The 8,007-nt window shown below is 35.0% G+C and overlaps 1 long non-coding RNA gene across 3 annotated transcripts in view; it reads right to left on the bottom strand.

Annotated features, from left to right (window-relative positions):
- The window catches only part of LOC307156850, a 45,447-nt gene that overhangs the window by 34,440 nt on the left and 3,000 nt on the right, over window positions 1–8,007 (bottom strand). For all 3 annotated transcript variants that reach the window (XR_013820825.1, XR_013820826.1, XR_013820827.1), the window contains exon 3: window positions 1,376–1,522. This is a non-coding gene — a long non-coding RNA (uncharacterized lncRNA). The remainder of the gene's footprint in view (window positions 1–1,375; window positions 1,523–8,007) is intronic.

Below are 8,007 nucleotides of genomic sequence, written 5' to 3'. Positions count from 1 at the left end.
ACTAAAAAAAAAATCGACAGATGTTACATCATTTTGCAACCAGTAGTGGCCTTTGCTCTGTTTCACTCGTTTCACTTGAACGGGCCTCGCAACAGAAGGGGCCTCCGCTTGAGCTCGAAAAACATAATTCTGCGCACACACCAGGGAAAGAAATTAAAGGAGGCTTGGAGCAAAAATGTCCCCAAAATTCAAAAGTTCTTGTTTTTAATATTTATGACACGATATTAAGCAATACCACACAATCAAGTTTGCTGTTTTCCACAAGAAGTTTCCACAAGAAATTAACAAGAAGTTAATATTAGATTAATTATATTTTTGAATATTTTCTCAGAATATTGTCGATTTTTGCTCTATTTCACCAACGAAAATAGTTCCAAAAAATCCACAGTAGAGCCATTGCGTGTTTCAGAGCAACACATTTCATTGCTGAATGAATCTGAGTTTTTGAACAAATTGGTCTAATGAATGATTCATAGACTCACTCATAAAAACACTTGCTTTGTCCCTGAATGAATCAGTTTTGAACAAATCATTTGAATGAATGATTCAATGACTCACTTGTTAAGACAATTGGTGTGTCCAAAATGTCTGAGTAGGTACTACATTTGAATTTGAATTAACTTCAAAACCTTTAAAATAGTACATTCTATAGTATGCATATGGGTAGAATAAATGAAATTTGCAAGTAATACATCCACCATGTTGTTTCTGTTATGTGACCTAGTAGAGTCATTAAAGTAATTGCAGTCACATTGCACACAATGTTTTTTGTCTGTCTTTTTTGTTTCTTTGAAACGGGCCTCTGAATTGCAAATGTAGAAAGTGGTCCATTAAGAATGATACTGTATCTTCAGAGAGAAGATGGAAGAAGCTCTGTATGCTGCGCTGTAGCAATTTTTCAGACAATTTACTTAATGGCGTCACACTGTTCAGATGTAATTAGGCTTTCTCTGATATTTAATAATTAATGACACAGACAGAGTGGGAAAGAGAAAGAGAGCATGAGAAAGAAAGACCTCAAGCCAATTAAGGAGATGAAAGGTAAGATGTTTGTCAAAGCGCCTCATACTTGATCAGTTTAAAGTGAAAAATGCTTCGACAATATGATGATACAGCCCTATTGTGTTTATGGATTTACTATATTTTTTATATACTATATATAAAATTCTCAACATTTAATGGCTGTGAAGGAGACGTTGTGAACAATTCATGTTCAGATACATGTGTTTGACCCACATCAAGGCCCCATTTAACAAGAGACCAGAGCCAAATGGCTAAAAGAGAAGATAGAAGCACCAGTCAAATTATGCACGTATTGAAGAGTACAACACACAAAAGGAGATGCTGCTGAAAGAGGCAATGCTTTCTATCTTACCTTTGAGTCTCGGACTGCTGAAAGGTGCTTCATCAAAAGCCTGGTGCACCTAAGAAAACCTTGATCTGGCTGACAGACAACTGCCATTTCCTTCATCTCTGTGGATATCAAAGAGTCGTCTGCCTCATCGGTCTGCATCCATTCGGTCTGTTGGAGAAAGAGAAGGTAGGAAAAAACAATTGGTCCTAATGTTGAGCTTACATCTTTGTTTCTGTGAAGACCCTACGTTCCCAAGACAAGTTTATTTAACACATTTAGGCTGTTGATGGGCCCATTAAAATAGAAGGAATGGCATAAAATCAGCCGGTCATTATTGCAAATAAACCCTGACAGAGCGAGCAAGTGGGGTTTATTATGTTATGCGAAAATGTTCTTGATTACACTGTTAAATGATTTGAGCTTAAAGTATTTTTATACAAGAAGAAAATGGCATGAGATTGACCACCTGGGTCAAATTTTAGCCACAACTGACCAATCACAATCAAGTATTTGACATTCTAAGAAAAGACAGTAAAAAAGGGTCCAATGTAGCGTGTTAATATGAAGGCATTTTCCAAATTGATTTTTCACAGGTATTTTGAAATGTCCATAAACTTAATGTCCTTGCAGAGAATGACCAACCCCTTTTCTGTAATGAAGTTTTTCTTATAGTGTAATAATGCATGATAATCCAGTGTTTTGTATCTTTTGTTACAAGACACCATCAGATTGTGCATTATTTGGTTCCGACTGTATATGCTTTATCACTTTGAGCTCATTACTTGTATGACAGAGCCGACATAATGCAAGCTTTTAGCTCAAAGTACATCCTAAGCTACAGAACAAAATGAAGAAATCTCGGTTTTCATTTTTTCCTCTATAATACAATGCCTCTCTTCCAGCAGGTTTGGAAAGTGGTCACATGATATATCTGATTTTTTCCTACAAACTGATTTAAAAAAAAAAAAAAAAAAAAAAAACACATACAAAAACATCTCCATTAACTGTTAGACCTCTCCAGACTGAAAATAGCATAATACCGGTCTGCTAAAAAAACAACAACAATGACCGGAAAACAATTAATCTTGAATTCGGAACAGCATGCTAGCATTCTACTCTTACTATTTTTGCTATAGAAAGCTATGGTAAAAGTAGTAAGAGTATGTACTAGTATGTGATTGCAAATTCAGTATAAGTCTCAATTATTCTAACAGCAATCAAGAATAAAGTATTACAGGAAGAGTTTCAGGGCACTGCCATTACAATGCACCCTTGGCTCCCATTATAGGAATGATTGGACATCTGAGTGGAAAAAGCCTGCATGCTGTTTGCATCTTGTAAAATCTACAGTGCATTTAGTCTCCTAAGATAGAGGCTGCAGGGCCAGCGTGTGTGAATGTGTTCACCTTGTCAGTTTAATTGTTTAACTGTCACTCAACAAGGCAACAAGGGTCCATTTGTATCCCCTTAGGCTGACGTCTGACATGTTCTCCATTCTAGCCATTTCTGAAAACTAATGCAAGATGTAGCTGATGATTGTGAACTACTTGTGCCTTGTTGTTGTCTGAGAAACTGGTTTAGAGTGAGAGTGAAAGTGTTAAAAAGAATTTTCATCATAAGTCCTAAACTTTTTTCTTATATTGCTCAATTCTTCAAGGGTTACATAACTCTAAAATGAAAATTTAGTCATCATATACACATACAAAAGAAGATATCTTAGGGAAGGATAATTATATCATATAATTTATTAGTATGTTTACCTAGATTTTATTATTATATTATCCGTTTTTATTGTAATTAAGTTTAGTTTTTGTTTCTATTTCTTTTTAGCTTTAATTTATTTTTATTAAAATTTCAGTTTGAGCGATTTCAAACATTTATTTTAAGGCATTTGATTTTTTATTTATTTAACTTTTTCATCTAATATTTAGCTTATGTTATAATTTATTTCAGCTTTATTTCAATTACCAAAAATGTTTTTTAATAATTGTAGTTAACAATAACAACACTGAAGTGGACCCCATTAACCTTCGATTTATGGACAAAAACACTTCAGCAAACATTCTTCAAAATATCTTCTTTTGTGTTCAACAGAAGAAAGTCAGTCAACAATTCACTGCGAAAAAAAAGTGGTTTCAACTTAAAAAAGTAAGTGTTCGTGCTGCCTTAAATTCTTAAGTTTAGTCAACTTGAAATGTGAAGTTGTACTAAGTGACAACTTGGATATTTGAGTTGACTAAACATAAAATATTAAGGCAGCACAAACACTTACTTTTAACATGATGGTGATTACATGACAGAATTTCCCTTTTTTAGGTAAACTATCCCTTTAAACTCAATATAACAATGCTGTTTAGGAGAGAGTCACATATAATAGTTGAATTCACTCTATATCATCAGCCTGAACGGTTTGATTAGTTCACTTAAGACGACTGAAAATCTTTAATTCCTTTTAAAATGAGACATGTACTGTGTTTAGGTAGCACTAACACAGTCAAGACCTATTTAAATGAGTATCGGGCCTGTAATTATGCTTCTATTGCATCTAATAACGCATCAGGTGGTAGTCAGCTGTACTGGTTTGGTGTAGGTATGATGAGGACTTCTCGCCAATGTCCTTAATACTGAGGTCAAAATAAAGAAAACTTTCTAATGTGCATGTCTGAACAATTTGTTTGTCAGACTGTACATTTTCAGAGCAAGACAGAACAGCTTCAGTCCTAATTGGTATTTGAGCAGGTCACAAAGACCTCGCACAAACTTCAACTGCAACGTTTCGTCTCATATGGTTTGAGTTTCTAATGCTTGTTGTCATATTTATACTCCAATTTGCATTTATCCTTTTCACTTTCACACTTAAACTTGTAGCCTACTTTCTACAAACATTTAGAGCTCGTTTTTGTTGAGTGAAGTAATCCCTGCACAGGATTTGAGCGGACAGCATTTTAGCTCAGCCGAAAACCTATCCTGTGTTGAATCTGTCACGCTGCCCTGTCTTTGATTTTGCATTAGCGCTGTCCTGATCGGTATGAGCCAGAGGTTATTCTGTGATATATGAGTGTTGTCATGTTGAGGGGACGTAGTGGACAGGGAGCTCATCTCTCATTATGAGGGTCGTTACAGTCACCCTGTAATGCTTCACAGATATTGTGGTTCATGGATCAATCATGGAGCTGCAGATGATTTTAATGCTGAAAACGTGTGGATGGAATAATAAGCGGAAAGATAGGTAGCAATGCTCTACTCATAACACCCTCAGAGAAAATGTGAACACAATGCTTCCATATGCATGTGACTCAAACACCGCATGTCACCTTCTGTAATCATCAGCTAAGAGCTGTCATGTCATTTGAAGGTTTAATTATTAGAGGGCATCACACTTCTGCTTCGTATATTTCACACATTCTGGTTGAGTATTCACTGTCTGTCAACGTGCCTTATCTGACTGCTTGCCTGCACTGACATTCTCCGTAAAAAATGCATTGAATTCCTCAGGATAAACTGCACATCCTATCTATACGCTTCAATCTATAAAACATACGCTCACACAAGCATGAAATGACTAAATAACAGGCATGAAAATACTATATATTCTGCCAAATAACAGTTTAAAGCAGATACAATGTTTTCTACATAATGTCAGTATATTATACAGTATGTATATATATATATATATATACACACACACACACACACACACACACACATACAGTAGCACAGTATAATTGATATCTTCAGCCTTTATTCAAATATTATTAAAATTGGTTAAATATTTTGTAATATTGCAGTTGTGCTTGGAGTCAATTGTTTTATTTATAATAATGCAATAAAACATGCCAAATTGATTGTGCTAGCACATCTTTGGCCTGGCTGTCATACAAAGAAATTATGCACAACACATGCACAAAACTTATTGAGTAATGCCAAGGAAGGAGAACTGCTGCTGTAATCAAAAACAAGGGGATATATACAAAATATTAATAACTTATTATACTGTAATCAATGCATGCAAATGTTTGCATAGTTAAATAAAACCCGTATTCCATAAGATGTAGTTTGCCTTGTTTTTTTGCCAAATCATTTTGTCAGATAGATAACACTTTGTCCAGTGTTTTGTTCTTCCCAATATAACATACTCATCATATTTTGATGGTTTAATCAAACTTGTAGGGTCATTAAAAACAAATATCCCAAATATCTCCAATGGACATCACTTTTTGCCATCTGTATACACATATACGTAATATATTTTATCCTAAACATACAGTATATATAATATATTGAATATATACTAAGCTAATTTTACAAATCAAGACATATTTTTTTCCATTTAATAAAGCTACTACCTGTTTTTTCCAAGTATTATTTTTCACTACAGGTTTTACCACTATAGTGATTGCTCAGAGAATCTCTATGACTGTTCTCAATGGAGATTCTGCTGTTTGTTGTAAACAACTTAATCCATTACTGTCTTTATTTCTTGAAACTCTGGCAGGAGCTCTTGCACACATAAAACGCAGCGCCTACTTTCCAAGCCACTGACAGAGGAGCCGGAGGTGGATGTGTATTGATATGAGGAACCAGAAATAGACATTTTGCCCCTTGGATCAGAGAGCAGAAATCATCTTTCATTAGAGCTCTCTTGGCTGATGTCCTTTGACACACAAACGCACACATACAAACTCATGAATAAACAAGACGGGTTCATTTGTGAGTGTGTGCATGGAGGGGGAAAACAGTTCAAATAGGGATCCAGTGCAAACAAAGAGCGTGATCAAATATACTGTATAATGGAATCATCATCTAGCTATTTGAAAATGATCGACATATTAAAATGCAAACTTTTTAAAATCCATTTTCATGTAACACTGGCACTAAGGCACATTTTAGAGCAACACCTTGTTCGGATCTTAAATAGTTTGTATAGATTGGGGCAATGGGTTTAATGTTGAAATATTCAATATTTTTTCTTATCCCTGCATAATATGCAAAGACATAAGGGTAAACTGTGGCTCAGTGTTTGTTTGAGCATCCTAACTAGCCTTTATTTTTTATTACATTTAGTGACACACTTCATTTTTAATGATGTTCTAGTAAAGCAGGTAGATTTTTCAACACATCTCCAAATTGATTTAGCATGTGGCTACTTCTCCGGGATTTGTGAAGGCATCCACCGTATGTGTTATGACAGCATCCCTATCACTTACAGAGCTCCAGCTCTAATTCCCCGGAATTATCCATTTGACTTTGACTCGCAATCACTTCACGTCGGCAGCACTAAAACCGTTTTTTAATCCAAACACGTTGCATTCATTCAGTCAGTATAGTCTTGGATTTAAGCATGGTTGTCTATTCCAGTTACTGAGTCTAATCTGAGAATGCTAGGTCGTAAATTGCAAGCAAGAACAAAGAAACGTGATGGTGAATTTTAATGATGACATTCATTATGTGATCGATGAAGAGTAAGCCATCATGGTAAATACAGCCCAATGTTTCTCTCCTGCTGTCTGCACACACTGTCCTGCTGTCAGAGGCACATAAATGGGCTATTTGTAATACTAAATGGTAGGGGTTTAACGATACCCTCATGTCACGATTCGATACATATCACGATACTGAGTACTAAACTCACCATACGATATTATTGTGATACTCCAAGACATATGATAAAAGGTTAATAAAAAAATGTACTGTTGATTAAAATGCTAAATTTGTGGGTGTACATGAATAGGCTTGGTGCCGATAACCTAATGCACAGGACAATGTTGACACCAGAATAAAAATATTCATGATTCTTTAGCTGAAAATACAGAATTATTTTAGACAAATATGCTTGCACTCTGTCACAGACTAGATGTATTTAAAATAATATAGGCCACTTTTTACTGGTAACATAAGACATTTGGAATTATCAGGACCCACAGATATTCCCCCATTGCATTATTATACATTATATTCAACTTTATACATAGTTTAATGTAGTACTGACACTAAAACTCTGAAAACGTGACTTTTTCTCACAGTAATTTTAATTTTTGGTGAATTATACACAATACATATTGTCACTATCCACAATATTGTTGCATTTTTGTATTGCGATATACAGTATTGTGATATGATATATTGTTACACCCCTACTAAATGGGATTGATGGATGGATGGATGGATACAGAACGACAGACAGACAGATTCTAATGAAAAAAACAAAAAAAAACGTAATAAATATTACAATCTTTTTTTTTTTTCACATATCAATTGCCCAGTGGCGCTCAATAGCTAAGCTCTGACCATAGGCAATGGTATTTCTATGAATGAATGTTCGGACGCCCACTCCACACATCATGAGTCATTGACTGGGACTTGATGTTCTCAGAGTCAGTGTGGGAGCAGCCAACTGTGCACAGTTAGATCACTGTTTGCGAGACATAACCCAAGTTTGCTCTCGCAGACATGCACACCAAAACACACACACACACCCCATTAGACAGATGTACCAGAATTTGAAAAAGCTAACATCGATGCTTGAAATTAAAGTAGCATTTATTCTTGATTAATCTTAACATTTGGCTGTTTAAAAGTCTGAAATTATTCATTACATATGTAACTGTCATATATATATATATATATATATATATATTCCATAGCCTCCTTTC

Source organism: Squalius cephalus (genome assembly GCF_949319135.1).
Source record: "Squalius cephalus genome assembly, chromosome: 4".
NCBI classification, from domain to species: domain Eukaryota; kingdom Metazoa; phylum Chordata; class Actinopteri; order Cypriniformes; family Leuciscidae; genus Squalius; species Squalius cephalus.
The sequence above is the reverse complement of the archived record's forward strand: the minus strand, read 5'-3'. Positions and strand labels throughout refer to the sequence as shown.